This window comes from Giraffa tippelskirchi, chromosome 2 (assembly GCF_054371585.1).
Source record: "Giraffa tippelskirchi isolate mGirTip1 chromosome 2, T2T-mGirTip1v1.2.pri, whole genome shotgun sequence".
Taxonomy (NCBI): Eukaryota; Metazoa; Chordata; class Mammalia; order Artiodactyla; family Giraffidae; genus Giraffa; species Giraffa tippelskirchi.
Window position 1 is genome coordinate 59,103,785 of NC_137276.1, and position 18,201 is coordinate 59,121,985.

An 18,201-nucleotide genomic window follows, 5' to 3' on the forward strand; every position below is an offset into this window, starting at 1 on the left:
TGGCTTTTCCTTCCCTCCTTGGGGGCCTTGGAAAACCTAAGACTGCTTGGTCAGAAGTGAGATGATATGAAAAGTGGAGCTTTGACCCTGTTTTCTGGCTCCCTGCTCTTGGGAAGAAGATCAACCTCTGAAACGACAGCTGATGCATCTCACTGTGTTAAGCTACTGGAAGACGCAACAGTGCAGACCAAAGAGATGAGCATCTATTGTTGAGTGAGAAGGTGGTTTGGATGATTAAAGAGGTGGGTATGGTAAAAGAAAAAGGGGAGGCTCAAAGAATTCAAGCAGTATTTTATAGAATTACATTCTTTGGTCATTCCCTAGTTGATTCCCCACCTTCTGAGTTAATGCTGCTGAGGTACTCTGCAAAGCCCTAGGTTCTTGGGTGCGTGTTTGGAACGAGTGCTTTTTTCCCCATACTGACGTAAGTTAGGAATTCTTGACCTGAGTTATTTTTTGTCAATGCTGAGGTTTCAATTCTACCAAAGTGAGTCTGGGCTTCCCAGGTGGCACAGTGGTAAAGAAACTGCCTGTCAATGCAGGAGACACAAGAGATGTGGGTTTGATCCCTGGGTCAGGAAGATCCCCTGGAGGTCATGGCAACCCACTCAAGTATTCTTGCCTGGAAAATTCCATGGACAGAAAAGCCTGGCAGGCTACAGCCTGTAGGGTCACAGAGAGTCGGACACGACTGAGTGCAAAATTAGTTTGGCCCCACACCTATGAGGTTAACCTACAAACTCTTAGGGTGCCAGTGATATGAAAAAAAATACCATTTTTCACATTCAGCTCCCCCTGTATCTTTGAACTGACCTGGCCTAGTTTAAGACAAACGGTTGAGTCCGTTAATAATTCTTATGCAGGTTTGCCCCGTGAAGCCTCACCATGGACTCTGCTTCTCTCACCCAACCTGCCAAGAGCCACAAGACTGGCTTCCTAAAAACTAGGAAGTAACTTCTGGGCCTGATCAGATCCAGGAATGCTGGAATACACATGAGGGCCAGGGAGGGTGGAATTGGGTGATGGAAGGGACCACCAGTGCCCACCTTGCTCTGTGTAACACAGAAGTTGGGGGAGAGACTGTGGCCACAGTGTGCTGCTGTGAGGGACAAAGGTGGCACCTCTAGGAGCCTGGCGTGGTCTCAGGCGAACACTCCCTGACTCCCTGGGTGAGACGTGGTTGCAGTGGATACAGGTTCTGGGCTGGATTCAAATGAGCATGTGGTTCTGGGAAGGGGCACACCCCTAGTGACAGTGAGGTACCCTCGCTACCAGCCCTGCCACCGTAGGCGGTGTTGACTGGTAAACCCTACTCTGGGCTCCCCACTGCATATCCCAGGGGTGGGAGTTAAAATTCCCCCCTATCTGATCATCTGCCCTGGCCTCTGGCTTTGTGCAAACACAGAACTCAAAAGCCGGATAGCAGTGTATACTGAAGACTGAGCTCAATAGAAGGTTAGGATTTTATTCTGGCCTATTTGGAAGAAATAACGAAAACATTTAAATTCTGCCTTATCCATTAACATACACATATTTCTGACTGGTGATCTGTCCAGTCCTTGACCCTTTTTCCATCCTTTGTACATGGGGATCAAAATAGGAACTGACTCAGTTACAGCCCTGCCCCACTTTGTTCAGCACTTTGGGGGCGGGAGAGACATTCTGGAGTCTCTCGGTGTCTGTATCAGATCAGAGTTAAGTACAGTGCTATGTTCCTATTTCAGGGTCTGTCCATGTGTATTCACACTGATGAATGTCTGATTCAATCTGACACTATGTGATGATTATTTTTTCTTAAATTTTTGTTGTCTCTTGGCAGAATTCTTATTTTTTTCTATCAAAACTCAAAAGAAGGAAACATGCTATACAAAAAAGTGTTGCAGTTTAGCCCTGAGGGTTGTGAAACAGGGTGATTGGGTTACAGGTGGGCTTCAACTCCTAAAATGATTAATGTTCCTGCTGCAGGCCCACCTCTAAAGGTAAGCAGTAAGTGCCCAGCCCCCTCCTACTCCATGTGGCTAATTCAAACCCAGTGAATTGCGGGGCAGTGTCCCCCATACCCATCCTCTGGAGGTGCCACCTGGCCAGGATCAGGTATGTAGCTTGACTTCATTCATTCAATTAGTAAAGACCTGCTATGTCCAAAGTCCTGTTCTAGGTACTGAAAGTACAACAGTAGACCAAACAGGTAAATCAGATACTAATGCATCTAGAAACAATTCTTTGGCAGAAGTGGGTGGAGTGACAAAAATGTGTCCAACACAGTCTAGGGTTGAAGCTTTAGAACTGAGGGCCTGGCTCCTTTGGGCAGGCTCAGCACATGGGGCCTCACCAGAGCAAAGAGGAAGGTCCCTCTGAGCCAGCACAGCCCCCAGGTTCCAGCCCCTCCCTAGAGGGTCCTCCATGCCTCACTGGCCTCCTTCCCTTGGGCTTGGGTTCTGGAGGATGTGCCCTGAGCAGAGGACACCTGCCCATGGTCACTGGGGAAGGATGCTGTCATCCTTTCCTCACCATCAACATGCAGTGTTAATAAGCAGTATTATGCTTTTGTTCTGGCCCAGGTGGTATGCTGGACCCTCAGAGGAAGTCCCTGTATGCATGGGGTCATCTGCTCGGGGTCATCTGGCGGTTAAGAGCCTGGGTTCTATGATAGGACTGTCAGAATTCAAATCCCAGTTTCCCCTTTTTATCTGGTGACCTTGAGCTAATGACCTAGCCTCTCTGCCTCTACTCATTTATAAGATAGAAATGCCATTTATTGGTACCTAAGTCATAGGGCCATTGTAAGTTTCAACATGACTATGCATATAAGGTCTTAGTATAGCTTGGCACACAGAGTATGTGCTCATTAAGTACGTTTGCAGTTGTGATAACTATCACTATTTTGACTGAAAAACATGCTCTGTGAATTCACAAGGGAAACCCAATCCTTGGACGCTTTTTAATTTACTCGGATGGAGCTGTCTGTGGCTTTGGAAATTGGGCCTCCCTGGATATAACTCCGGCCTCACTCTCTGCTCAGTCAGTAGATCCCAGGAAGTATTTCGCACCAGGGACAAAGAAGGCTCAGGAAGGGGACTGACAGCAGTTGTGTGGATCAGGGCTTGAACATTTTCATTTAGGCCATAGAGTAAATGTGATCTCGTTTTAAGAATTGTGGGTAGTAATATCAGATAACTCAGAGGCTCTTTACAGAGAGATGTAGATATTGATACGCTTATTTATATAGGTATGTTATGTAACAGGGTATTCCTTTCTTTAGGCTTCCCTGGTGGCTCAACAGTAAAGAATCCACCGGTAGTGCAGCAGATGCAGGTTTGATCCCTGGGTTGAGAAGATCCCCTGGAGGAGGGCATGGCAACCCACTCTAGTATTCTTGCCTGGAGAATGCTATGGACAGAGGAGCCTGGCGGGCTACAGTCTATAGGGTCGCAAAGAGTCAGACACAACTGAAGTGACTTAGTATGCACACACGTCCCACTCTTTAAAAGAGAGGTTGCCATTGAAAAATCATCAGCAAAAAATATTACCAATAAGAAATTGGTAATATTGGCCACTTTACTTGCCACTCTGTTCTGTTGTACCTTTCTAATGTTGCACCTTCTGAAGGTACTGCCTTTTATTTATTTATTTTTTTCAAGTCTGATGGTAAAGAAATCAAATCATCATGGACCAAACTTTGCTCTGGAAAGTGCTGAGTGTTCTGCCCTGAACATAGTAGAGCTGTCATTTCCAGTTATATAAACATAAAGCAAGTAGGCACCAAATATTCAGGGAGCAGGACATTGTTATCAGGATGTTAACAAAAAAATCTAAGTTAACACAGCCTTAAATACTTCAGTGTTTTGTTTTTTTTTTTCTGACTTAAAAAGACCATAGAGGGTATTGCAGGATTAATATAGCAGTTTCATAAAGCTGTGGAGGAACCAGGCTTCTCCCAACCTCCCCTTCCACCCTAGGCCCAGTCCTCATTCCTCATGGTCCAAGGCGGCTACTTGAGCTCTGGGCATTACAGCCAGAAGAAAGGGAGAAAGAGGCATAGCACTTGGCTTTAAGGAGAGTTCCCAAAAGTTAACTTGGCATTTCTGTTTACATCCCCTCAGCCAGAATTAGCCAAACACAATTCCAAAGGAGCCTGGAGGATGCTGTCTGGGTTCTGGGTGGCCATGTAGGGGCTTCTGTTAGCAAAAAGCATGGGGAGGAACAGAAGTGGGCTACAATCAGGTCTGCCTGAAGGGTATCAGGATGCTGCGTTGTGGGTTTTGTTTGTTTGTTTTGGGGGGCTTTTTTCTTTGATAAAGTTCAGAAAATTCCCTTAAGTCTCTTGGAACTGGAATGTTTCTGGGCTGGGTACAACCATGGGACCTCTTCCTCTTCAGAAGAACTAAGAGTGCCCCCTCCCTGACCCCCAAGCCCTTCACTCTCCCCTTTCTTTTCCCTTTCTTGCAGATTTCATGCCTGAGTTTTTGTTGTTGTTGTTTACTAACCTGACATTTAAATTAGATCTTGTTCCCTTAGCAAGCTGTTCAAAATGTTTCTGGACTTACGGAAAATGTAGCTGTCAAACATTCATTCCATAAATAACACTGTTCATTGCTCACCTACTATGTGCCAACCCCAGTGCCAGGTATTGAGTGGTGAACAGAATTTCCGTGACCCCTCTTTTTAGCAAATTAATGTAGTCCCAGCACTATCCACAGAAATATAATACAAACAATATATGTAAGTTCCCATTTTCTAGTATCCACATTTTTTTAAATGGTGAACTTAATTTTAGTAATCTATTTTAATTAATTCAGCATATCTACAATATACCAATATGTGACCAACATAAAAATCATGGATGAGATATTTTACACTCCATATACTAAGTTTTCAAAATCCAGTGTATGTTTTACTCTTAAGAGTACAAGTTTCAGGTTCTCAGCAGCCAGATGTGGCTAGGATATACTATATTCAGTCCAAAAAAACAGTCTGGGGAATTCCCTGGGGGTGGTCCAGTGGTTAGGACTCTGCACTTTCACTGCTGAGGAGCCAGGTTCAAACCCTGGTTGGGGAAATAAGATCTCACAAGCCACGCAGCCAAAAATGTTTTAAAAGAAGAAGAAAGAAAAGCATAGTCTGAAAGAGACAGTAAACAAATGGACAATTACAAATGGCACTAAGAATCAAGGAGACAGCTGCAGTGAGAAGGAAGGGGCGGCCTCTGTGAGCAGGGCCTGAGCTGATGCCTGAAGGATGAGCAGAGCAAGGGGAAGGGTCCTCCAGGCAGGAAGGCTTATGGAAGGAGGGAGCTGGTCCCTTGAGGGCTGCCGGCGGCGGGAGACCAGCCCCATGCTTTGCTGGAGATTTGACCTGGGAGTGAGCCGAGGCCAGGCCCCAGAGAGTGCCCATGGCCTCCTGTCCATCCTGAAGCTGCCCACTTAGCTCCTCCACTCACTGTCCAAGGAAATTTCAGTGAACATCTCTCAAGGCTTAAACTGGCCCCAAATAATTTTCTGTTGCCTCTGAACCTGGCCCCAAACCCAAGACCTATTTAAAGGTGGATAACCTATACTCAGGGAAATCAGAGCCTAGCACTGAACGGCTCGTTCTTGCTGCCTCAGGAAGCTTGCTGGCACAGAGTACACACTTTGTATACACTGTGTGCACTTGGACCTGTGCTTCCAAACTTCTGCATTTCCTGGAGGAGGTATCGCATCCAGGGGAAGCCAGGAGTTAGAAGAATCACCCTGCCATGCCCTTCCTCTGCACCACCACCAGAGAACAGGCCATCATATACACCTGAGCTTGACAGAAGTAAACAAAACCAGCCTCCCTGGATCGACTCCAGCAGTCTCCCAGGTGCTCAAGACAAGCAGTATCTTCAGCCTTTTGTAAAACAGTGCTCAGTGTAGGTACGAATTTGCAGATTTGCTGATAAATCCATGGGTCCAGCAGAAACAGTCCTGGACTTTCCAAGACTCAAGCTGTCATCCTCACTCTGCCTGCCATTAGCAGCATTGCCTTAGGCACACTGCCTCCTGCTTTTGGTCTCAGTTTCCCAGTCTGTACAGATTAAGCTCTCAGCCATGCCTCTCTGCTATAATGCTTCTTATGAGGCATCCAGGAAGCTGGAAGACGAAACTGTTAGCCATGGTGCCAGAACATTGAAAGTAGTCAGTCACCGCTGATGGAGCCTCCAGTCTCCACCAGTTCTCATGCCTCACTCTCGTCCTTTGGGGGAATGGTCCCAAGACCACTGTCCCAAAAGCTGAGTCCCAGGGATCCTGGCCCTTGTGGCAGTGTATGCCACTGCTTATCCTGGCACTCCTGAGCCCCCTTCCTTAATACTGCACTTAAACCACCCTTTAGCCTACAGAGGTCATTCTTTTATCTCCCCCAGCAGAATTTAGGCTCCAGAGGGACAGGTATTTGTTTTACTCACTGCTGTAACCTCAGTGCTTAGCACGGTACCTGGCATGTAGTAAGGGCTTTAAAAATATTATCTTGAGTGAAGGAGCGGATTCCGCCTGAAACCCCCTCTCAAGAGCTGGGATCTAGGAGTGAGGGCCTTGGAGCCCAGCAGGCGTGGATGTGAGTCCCTGCCCCATCATTTTCCAGCTTCCTCACAGCTAGCCGACCCCAGTCCTGAGCCCCAGCCCCATCGAGGGTCTCCTGCTGGCTGCTGGATCTGATCAAGGACTGCAGGAGCCTGACTGCTGCTTGTCTTCACACCGCTTCCCAAAGGCTCAATTCCACCTTTGCCCAGAGAGGCCCCCTCACAGGGCTAGAACCAAGGGTGAGGGCCCCCGACCACTGCTGCCTCCCCTCCTCCCATTTCTGCCTGCAGGCTCGGGCCCCAACCCTGGCCCCAAACATAAGAGCCAGAGCCAAATGCTTCTAGCATATACCACCGTGGGTGATTTATTTAAGGGTCTCCAAATAATCACTTAAGTGTCACCATGGCAACCTGGAGAGTTGCCATGGAGATCGGAGCAGGAAACGTCCCCATGGAGACCCCTGGGAGACTCTCTAGGAAATCATTACCAGGTGGATGGGGCTTGGGAAGGGGGAGCTGGACAAAGAAGGGAGCCCCACGGTTCTGTGTGCTGGCAGGCGGAGGGGGTGAAGGGGCAGAGTGGGAAAGACCAGCTTAAAAAGGCAGGCAAGTTAATGATCTCCACCAAGTGTAGGGGCCCATGTGATAAATAACTTCTGTTGTGTGCACAGAATATATCTGAAGGAAAAGACAGGAAACTAGTAAAATTGGTGGCCCTCCAGAAGGGGGTAGAGGAGAGAGATTTTTCACCATATGTTCCTTTGTATACTATTTGAATTTCTTTTATCAGAGGTATGTAGGTATTAAATACTCCAAAATTTTAAAAGTTATTTACAAAGCATTTACTATGTTGGATATTTTACATCCTCAAAGCAGTGCCATAAGGTAGGTATTATACCTGTTACACAGATGGGGAAACGGTGGTTCAGAAAGGCCCACAGTCAAACAGATGAGTGGGAATCAAACCCAAGGTTCTCCAGCACCCCTAAACGAGTCTGGATTCTCTGATTTGCCAGTGCCACACTGAGCACTTTAGGTAATGTTGCCCCCTGGACCTCAATTTCCTCGCCTATAAAATAGCTTGGCACTTTGGACAGGATGAAGGCATATGGGCTGCTACCTCTGGCATCCTGTTGAAGTGCCATGGCTCTTTAGAAGGATTTCTGAGCGCTCTTATCACCGCCTGCCTCTTCCTTTTCCTCTTCCTCACCTCACTCTCTAATCCCAACCCCAGCAGTGGATCTTCAGGGTTCTAAAGAAAACACCCAAAGAACTCAGGATGTCAAGCCAGGACTTCTGAAGAACCTCTAGATTCTGTCTTAGCAGAGAAGGAATCTGTGGTCCAAGAGAGGGAAGGTAAGCCACCAGGGAAACCCTAAGATCCCTCCACACACTCATTAAGATGGCTACAATCTAAAAGACAAATGGTAACAAGTGTTTGAGAAGCTGAGTCATTCATGCACTGCTGGTGGGGAAATCAGAAACTTCATACACAGCTGTAAAATGGTTCAGCTGTGTCTGAGCTGCTACAACAAAACCCCACAGACTGTGTGGCTTAAGCTACAGACAGTCATCTCTCAGTTTTGGACAGTGACAGACTATTTTCTTGGCCTCCAAAATCACTGCAGATGGTGACTGCAGCCATGAAATTAAAAGATGCTTGCTCCTTGGAAGAAAAGCTATGACCAATCTAGACAGCATGTTAAAAAGCAGAGACATCACTTTGCCGACTAAGGTCTGTCTAATCAAAGCTATGGTTTTTACAGTAGTCATGTATGTATGTATGTGAGATTTGGACCATAAAGAAAGCTGAGCACCAAAGAATTGATGCTTTTTAAAAATTTTATTTATGTATTTTTATTTTTTAATGTTACATTATTTATTTATTGGCCACACAGCATGGCATGTGGGATCTTAGTTCCCTGACCAGGAATGGAACCCATGCCTCCTGCAGGGGAAGCACAGTCTTAACTATTTAACCACCAGAAAAGTCCCAGAATTGATGCTTTTGAACTGTGGTGTTGCAGAAGACTCTTGAGAGTCCCCTGGACTGCATGGAGATCAAACCAGTGAATCCTAAAGGAAATCAGTCCTGAATATTCATTGGAAGGACTCATGCTGAAGCTGAAACTCCAATACTTTGGCCACCTGATATAAAGAACTGACTCACTGGAAAAGATCCTGATGCTGGGCAAAACTGAAGGCAGGAGGAGAAGGGGACGACAGAGGATGCGATGGTTGGATGGCATCACTGACGCGATGGACATGAGTTTGAGCAAGTTCTGGGAGTTGGTGATGGACAAGGAAGCCTGGCATGCTGCAGTCCATGGGGTCGCAGAGTCAGACACAACTGAGCAACTGAACTGAAGTCCTAGATCAAGGTCCTAGCCTACTTGGTTCCTCATGAGGGTCATCTTGCTGATGTGCAGACAGCTAGTTTCTTGCTGGATCCAGGATGGAGAGAGAAAGCTCTGGTGTCTATTCTTCGTAAAAGGACACTAATCCCATCATGTGGCCTCCACCCTCATGACCTCATCTAAGCCTAATTATGTCCCCAAAGCCCTACCTTCTAATGCCATTACATTGAAGGTTAAGGCTTCACCTATGAATTAAAGGGAGAGGGGCAGGCAAACACTTAGTCCATAATAAGCTACTTTGGGAAAACAGTCTGGTAGTTTTGCACCTGCTCATTTGCATCTGCACAAAAGTTAAACACAGGTTTACCACATGATGCAGCAATGCCACTCCTAGTTATGTCCCCAAGAGAATGCAAAAATATTTTAACACAAAAACTTGTACATGAATGCTCACAGCAGCATTTTCCATAATAGGCAAAGAGTGGAAACAACCCAGATCTCCATCAATGGATGAACAGATAAACAAAATGTGAAATACAAAATATACCATAAAAATGATATATTCAGCCACAAAAATGAATGAAGTACTGACACATGCTACAATGGAGATGATCCTCAAAAACACTCTACCTCATGAAAGAAGCCTCTCACAAAGGACCACACATGACCAATAAATGTCTATAATAGGGAAATCTATAAAGACAGAAAGATCAGTGGTTGCCCAGGGCTGGGTGGATAGGAAGATTGGATGGTGACTGTTAATGACTGTGAGGTTTCTTTTAGGGGTAAATGTTCTAAAATCGATTGTGGTGACTGATGCACAACTCTAAATATTCTGTGTGCATGCTCAGTCGCTTCAGTCATGTCTGACTCTTTGTAACCCTATGAACTGTAGCTTACCAGGCTCCTCTGTCCATGGGATTATCACGGCAAGAATACTGGAGTGGGTTGCCATGCTCTCCTCCAAGTGACCTTCTTGACCCAGGGATCAAACCCTTTTCTCGTATAGCTACTGCATTGGCAGGTGGATTCTTTACCACTGGCGCTGCCTTCTAAAAGCCCCTAAATTGTTTACTTTAAGTGAGTAAATTGTATGGTGTGTGAATGATATCTCAATAAAGCTATTTTTAAAAGAGTGAGGGAATTCCCCGGAGATCCAGTTGTTGGGATTCTGAGCTCTCACTGCTAAGGACCTGGTCAGGAAACTAAGATCTTGAAAGCCATGTGGTGCAGCCAAAAACAAACAAACAAAAAGGAATAGAGAGTGAGAGGGAAATTACTTCCTCAAGGTTACACAGCCTTAGCAGCCACTCTAAGACCTACCTCCCGGGCAGCCTCCTCCCACCCATTCTGTTCTCTATAAGGGTGTCCAGCAGGGCCTCTAAGGCTGCTTCCAAAATGAGCAGGTGCAAACTACTGAGGGCTTCAGATTGTGTCCCCCACCCCCTGCCCCCAGCCACAGCAGCATTCTTTTTTTCTTTAATTGAAATACATATATTTGACTTACAATGTATTCGTTTCAGGTGTACAACCTAGTGATTCAATATTTTATATATTATGTGTCATGAAATGATCACAATAAATCTAGTTATAATCTGTTAGCATCAGAGCAGCATTCTTTAGTAAACTGGGCAGCCTCAAGATCTCATTTGGAGAAAGAGTTCCACTGTCAAAAAGAAAAGTAAAAGTTTGAAAGCCATCCACCAGAGACAGTATTAAGGAGGGAAAGCAAAGTGATTAAGAACCTGAACATGGGCCTTGTAGGAAGCATCTCTTCTGATTCCGATGCGTTGACATCTTGGGGCCTTGCTGACCCTGGAGAGACTGTGCCTCTCAGAACTAGCTAGTTCCTGCAGTAGAGCACACCTTTTACATGCAAACCAGTCAATTCAGAGCCCATACCCCAAGCATTCTCTTCATCAAGTCCTTAATAAAGCTCTCTCAGTCTAGGCAGCTATTTCCCTGCCCTAATCAGTCCAGGGCCCAGTATCAGACAAGTAGAGGGCCCTATGGCCCAGAGCCCACTGAAATTTTTCAAATTAGTCAGTCTTATGCCTGCTTTCTTGTCTCACCTGTGCTTCCTGCAGAAACCACAGTAAAGGTTCTTGCTCATGTTCTCTCTCCCCTTCTGCCTCCTGACTGAGCCCAGTGCTTGCTGGTGTCACCCTGCATGGTGAGTAAAATACTATCTTTTCTTTCTTTCCTTGTTTCAAAGTGAGGTTGAACTGACATATAACATTATATTAATTTGAGTTGTATAACATAATGATTCAGTATTTGCATACAGTCTGCCCTCCATATCTAAGGGTTCAGCATCCATGGATTCAACCAACCATGGACCAAAAATATTCAAACACACACACACACACACACACAATTCTAGAAAGGTTCAAAAATCAGAACTTGAACTTGCTGAACCAACAATTATTTACATTGTATTTACAACTATTTATATGGCGTTTACACTGAACTAGGTATTATAAATAATCTGGAGATGATTTAAAGTATATGGGAGGATGTGCATAGGTTATATGCAAATACTACACCACTTTACATAAGGGACTTGACCCAGATATTCTCAGAGGTCCTGGAACCAATCCCAAGAAAATACCAACAGATGACTATGTGTGCAAAATGATCACCACAATAGGTCTAGTTAATGTGTGTCACCATACAGAATAACAAAAAAAAAAAATTTTTTTTCTGGCGATGAGTTTTAAGATCTATTTTCTTAGCAACTTTTTTTTTTCCAAACCCCACGGCTTGTGAGATCTTAATTTCTTGACCAGGGATGAGACCCTGGGCCCCCAGCAGTGGAAGCATGGAGTCCTAACCACTGGACCACCAGGGAATTCCCTCTTCGCAATTTTTAAATACACAGTGCAATATTAAGAATAGTTAACATGCTGTACACATACTATCTTTTCAATGACGAACATCTCCTGATCTGCTGGCCTCATCATATCTAAATAAGGGCTACAATTTTTAAGCAGACCTCAACATTTTAAAAATAAAATAAAGCAGGCTTCACTCTGCTCTAAGCTTGCCTTGGCTCCCTATGACCTCAGGCAAACTCCTTCACCTCCATGCTTCACTTTCTTCATCCATGAACCCGGGTTACCCAGTTACCCGCTGAGCCTGTCTAAGGGCCCTCATATATTATCATGTTGTATATATATAACTGGCTGTGGTTTGCACAGGGGGGCTGTGCCAAAGGCCCAAGTGGACACTCCCATCCAGACCCTGCTCTGCTTGCCCAGTTATGGATCTGCCAGGAGGAATGAGCATCTCATCCTACTTTTTAAAAAAGACCCAAATGAGTCAGCGATGGTCCTGGCCCACCTCCTGGGGCTGCCGTCAGGATTAAAAGAGGGAAGAGTAGTGGAGCACCTAGGACAGCCCCTAGTGCTCCAGAAACAGCATCACTGTGGTCTCTGGAAGGCAGGAGGGGGCTCCCAGCTACTGTGACGTCATCAAGGAAGGCTTCCGTCTTTTCTTTTAGGGATGGGGGCTGTAGGCGTAACTCAAGTTGATTTTATTTGTTTCAAAGGAAGATGACCTGAGTTAACACCCAGGCTATGAATGAGCAGATATCTGTACGATTTGTATGATCACATTCATAGAAGCTTTATTCCCATTAGCTAAGTGGAAGGAACCCAAATGCCCACTGATGGATGAATGGATAAAGATGCGGTATAGCTATACAATGGAATACCACTGATCCCTAAAAAGAATGAAATCTTGCCATTTGCAAGAACACGAAAGAACCTAGAGGGTATTATGGTAAGTAAAATAAGTCAGACAAAGAAAGACAAATACTGGTCTTCCCTGGTGGTCCAGTGGTTAAGAATCCACCTGCAAATGCAGGGGACACAGGTTCGATCCCAGTCCAGGAAGATCCCACATGCTGCGGGACAGCTGGGCTCGGTGCCACAACTACTGAGCCTGCACCCTAGAGGCTGAGAGTCCCTCAAGCCCACGCTCCACAACAAAGAGTATTCCCTGCTCACTGCAACTAGAGAAAGCCCGCACGCAGCAACAAAGACCCAGCACAGCCAGGAATAAACAAACAAAAGGCGAGAAAGACAAATATTACATGATTTCAACACAGGCAAAAATAAATAAAAAGACAAATGCTGTATGATTTCACATATAAATGGAATCTAAAAACAGAAACAAACGAACAAGTGTAACCAAACAGAAATGGAATCATAGATACAGAGAACAAATAGGTGGCTGCCAGAGGAAAAGGGCTACAGAAGGAGAGAAATAGGCGAGGAAAATGAAGAGACATAAGTCTTCAGTTACAAAATACAGGAGTCATGAGTATGAAGTATACAGAATAGAAAATACAGTCGATAACAGTGTTATCACTTTGTATGGCTACAGAGGACAATTAGACTTATCATGGTGAGCATTTTGAAATGTATAGAAATCTGGAATCCCTATGTTGTGTACCAGGAACTAACAGCATTGTAGGTCAATTATATTCAAAAACAAACTCACTCATAGAGAATGAGATCGGATTTATGGTTATCATAGGCAGAAGGTAGGGGGAGAGGGACTTGGTGGTCAAAAGATACAAACTTCCAGTTATCAGATAAATAAGAATTAGGGATATAATGTACAACATAACTCTGATGAACACTGCTGTATGCTGTATGTGAAAGTTATTAAGAGTAAATCCTGAGTTCTCATCACAAGGCAAAAACTTTCTATTTCTTTAATTCTGTGTCCGTATGAGATGATGGATGTTTTCTAAATTTATAGAGATAATCATTTCATCATTTCAAGTCAAATCATTATTCTGTCCATCCTGAACTTAAAACAGTGCTGTATGTCAATTAAATCAATAAAATGGGAAGAAAAAAAGAAAGAAAAAAGGAAGGAAATTTTGACATATTCTATAACAGGGATAAACATTCAGAAGATTATGCTAAGTGAAAAAAGTCGGTCGCAATAAGACAATACTGTATGATTTTCGCTTACAGGAGGTGCCTAGAGCAGTCAAATTCAGAGACAGCGGATATGGTTGTCAGGGCTTGAGGAGAGGCGGGAATGTGGAGTTACTGTCTAACGGACGCAGTTTCAGTTTTGCAAGATGAAAAAGTTCTGGAGATGGACTGCTCAACAAAGAGAATGTACTGAATGCCACTGAACTATACCCTTAAAAATGGTTAAAATGGTAAATTTATGTTATGTATATTTTATCACAAGTTTTTTGAAAGTACAGCCAAGTCATACTTCCCAAAAAATCCATGCATGTGGCAATAATTACTGTTCACCATCTTGTCCTATAGTAAAACTGCTCAAGGCCGTGGGAAGTGATCTTTAAACTGTTTCCCCACTGGTGAGGTCACAACGCTTGTTTAGACTCCCTTGGGACTGGCAGGCTGAGCACTCTGTGACGTGGGTGAGATGCTTTGCCCACACCAGCGATTATACTTTAATTACACACATAAATAGGACTTCCCTGGTGGCTCAGATGGTAAAGCATCTGCCTATAATGCGGGAGACCCGGGTTCAATCCTTGGGTTGGGAAGATCTCCTGGAGAAGGAAATGGCAACCCACTCCAGTATTCTTGCCTGGAAAATCCCATGGATGGAGGAGCCTGTTAAAACTACAGTCCATGCAAAGAGTCAGACATGACTGAGCAACTTCACTTCACTTCACACACATAAATGCACACACACACACACATACAGGTGCTTTTGCTAACGGGACAGTAGAAAATGATATCTATTTTAACTGGGATTTCTTTGTCTTCTCCCAAGACTGAACTTTTTATTGACCATTTGTTTTCATTTTTCACAAGCTGCCTGTTCTTAATGACACAGGATTATCCAGGAGAGCAGGTGAAAGCACTTTTTTCCTAGTCCTATTGGTGTTTCAAACATCATTGCCCTAGTTTTGATAACATCCTTTGCCTTTGGCATCAGGTTTATTAACCAGAGTTTCTGGTAACAAGAAACAGAAACCAAACCCTGCCAATGACGTGAAAAAGTTTTGTTTTGTCTTTGGAAACATATCAGGCAGCTTAGAGAATCATTGTGAAGACTGGAAACCCACAATGAGAAAAATGGGCAAAACCCAAGGGTGAATGGTGACAGAGAACCAGTTGGATCTGGTAGGGACCCGAGGCACCGTGCCAGTGGGCCTGGTGCTACCTTAGTCCCTGCTGCCAAAATAAGGCTCTCCGTTCTCTTTACAGGAGCATGCAGTTGGTCATGATGCCAACAGGGACCAGGGGACAGAGACAGTGAGGGGCTGTCATTTCTGTCCTGGGGAATGGGAGTCAATGGGAGACCCTCACTCAGTGGAGAAAGGGGGGATTTAGATGCTGGGCTGTTGAAAAGGTGATGCCCACCAAGTACTTAACAGTGTACAAAGCATCATATCCATAAAAATAATGATCAGTGGTCACCATTTTCTTTAGTTTTGCCATGTTTGCAGCACCCTGCTGAACCTATTCAATGCTATGACTGTTAATGCTTACAATGATCCTCTGAGGTTGGCATTACTCTCGCTGTTTTGTAAATGAGAAAGCCAAGTTCCAGCAAAAAAAACAACAACAGAGAAAATGGAGTGGAGGAAATGATCAAAGAAATCCTTGAAGAAAATTTTCCAGGGACTTCCCTAGTGGTCCAGTGATTAAGAATCCACCTTCCAGTGCAGGAGATGTGGGTTCAATCCCTGGTTAGGGAACTAAGATCCTACGTGCCACAGAGCAACTAAGCCTGAGATGCATAACGAAAGGTCCCGTGTGCTGCAACTAAAACCCAACACAGCCAAAAATAAATAAGTAAATATTTTTAAACATTTTTTCCCAAAACTAAAGGACATGCATTTCCAGATTGAAAGGGCCCATTGAGTACCTGATGTAATGGATGAAAATAGACAACCCATATCAAGACAAATCATTATAATTCAGAACACAGAAAACAAAGAGATCTCACCAAAGGAAGGGAGGATCAGGTCAGAAATTAAATTGGCTTGAACAGTCTCAACAGAAGCACCAAAAGTGAGAAGACCATTCAGCAATGCTTTCAAAAGTCTGCAGGAAAATTACCCACAACTTAAAATTTTATATCCAACCAAACTATCAATCAAGTTTGAAATTAAAAAAAAAAGACATTTCCATTTCCTGTGATTGAAATGCTGTTAAATGATCAGAAAAAAATTTTTTTCATGTACTCAAGAGGCTATTGGAAGATGTGTTTCACCAAAATAAGTTCGTAAAGCAAGAAAAAGACAGCAGGAAGCAGGAATCTAACTCAGAAGATGTTAGTGAAGAAAGATCGCTAGATAAAAATAGTACAACTGGCCCAGGCGACACCTAGCCTAAATCTGATTAGGTCAGGAAGCTCCAAGAGAGATTGCTTCAAGAAAATGACACTGGTAGAACATCATCTAAAGGTAATGAGGGGGGATTTCAGTTAACTGGAAGAGTTTGGCATTGAGTACAAAGAAAACTAAGTGATTCGGGGTCAGGGCGATTATTAGTAAGTCCAGGGAAAATAAAAGCTTATGCATGAAAAGAGAAGTAATCATAATCCATGCCATGGCTTTTAGCGTAAACACATGGGAATAGTGTTCACCAAATGGTAATAATATAAACACCAACTGTTGTTCTAGTCAAATTATTATACGGTTATATTGGGAAGATGGAGGCCAAGAAGGGAGAGTGGGTTGTTGGAGTAGAGAAGACAATAATAAATAGTGCCTAAAGCTGAAAAATTGTTGAAGTAGTAATAAAGCAATATTATTTAGGAAATAATAATGGCAAATGCCTAAAGAATGAGTCATAGAAATTGAAGGAGAGCTCTCATGAGGGAGAGAGCTTTTTCATAAGTTTTGCACCACTATTTGCCTCTTGGAGCGATGTGAACGAATAACTTTAATGAAAATTAAAACTATGCCCTGATTTCTATCTTAGGATATACAAGCTGAGGCAGGCAGACACAGGAAACAATGCAAAAGAGATACAGACATAGAATCCAGGATCCTAAAAGAAAACTTTTGTTGCAGACAAGGGAAGAAACAGTACACACAGGTAAGAGGAACAGCTGTACTTCCAGAACAGGCTGGCCCGGGCTAACCATTGTGACCTCCAGGAAACTGGCACATAGAAGACCACCTTTGAACTTGACCTTCCAGGAGGCAGACCTGTTCTCCAGGGCAGGCACCGTGGGATGGAGGGCCCTGGAATGCAAAGCTGTCATGACTCCCCACACTTTCCACTGCTCCTCTACAATGTCTGCCCCTTCCTCCAGCAGCCCCTGCTCAGGGCCCCTCAGGAATCCTGCCAGGAGGTGACAACTCTGTGCTCAGACTTGCAGAGAACAAACTGGCTGCAGGGATTAGGATGCTCCTCAGAGCCAGCAGACAAACCTGGCTTGGATTTGCACCCCACTCCTGCCCGCCACGTCCCCAAGTCATGGTCATGTTTGCAGTATCTAGACAGACGGCCCAGCTGACCCACCTGTGCAGCTTCTCCAGACATTCCACACCCAGACAGTGGTGCTGGGAGTGAAGCTGCAGAGAAAGGGAAGGAATTAAGGGAGAATTAAGGTGAGGAAGTGACTCAGCCCAGCATAAGCCTGCAGGCATCCGGAGGAGTTCTCACAAGGCAGTGTGGCTGCTTGTTTCAGCTTTCAAGTTGGCCTGGGAGCATTGCTGAAATGTGACTCGCTCTGCTCCACTGAGCATGGAGGGTGGAGGGGAAAGTTGGCTGGGCTCCTGCTCCCCTCCTCCACTCCCAGAGCGTCTCTGGTGGGACCGGCAGGGGAGAGTGGGAGGCAGGATGGGCTTGGGGGTCCTTGGATTTGGTATGCCTGTGAGTTTCCTTTTCCTAGATTTGCTTGCTTTGTGCAGAGTGGAGCCAGGTTGGAGAGGTCACCCTAGGAACTGGCCACCTCTTGCTCACCCCTAAGGAGCTGCCCACCAAGGGGACTGAGGATGGATCGTTGGCACCTGATAGGCAAGGACAAACCCCTTGGGGCTCAGAAGAAAGCCACTGTTCTGTGGAGGGTGTGCGGTCTCACGGTTAATTCAAATTCAGGTTCTTGACTATTTCTTCATGGAAAAAAACCCTGGGAAACACAACTATCCCATCTGTTTGTGGTGAAATCATTCAGTCACTCCACAAACATTCTGTATGCCAGAGTCAGGGCTCATTTAGCAGGAATTTAAAAACTAAACCACCTCACACCCATTAGGATGGCTACTACTCAAAAAGCATGTCGGCTGTACAATTGGCCCTTGAACAACACGGATTTGAACTGCACAGGTCCACTTATACA

General features: G+C 44.7%; 1 protein-coding gene and 1 non-coding gene across 3 annotated transcripts in view; both read left to right on the forward strand.

Moving 5' to 3' along the window:
- Window positions 1-4,983: 4,983 nt before the first annotated feature.
- On the forward strand, window positions 4,984-5,059 carry TRNAE-UUC (transfer RNA glutamic acid (anticodon UUC)). Its single transcript has one exon. It is a non-coding gene; the product is annotated as a tRNA-Glu (tRNA).
- Window positions 5,060-7,004: 1,945 nt separating this feature from the next.
- DLG5 (discs large MAGUK scaffold protein 5) overlaps window positions 7,005-18,201 on the forward strand; it is a 156,001-nt gene continuing 144,804 nt past the window's right edge. The window contains exons 1-4 of one of the 2 annotated variants that reach the window (XM_081573828.1): window positions 7,005-7,032; window positions 7,779-7,897; window positions 10,986-11,071; window positions 16,836-16,952. The gene's annotated coding sequence lies outside the window, so the exon portion shown is untranslated. The other variant, XM_081573829.1, reaches the window with a different exon arrangement.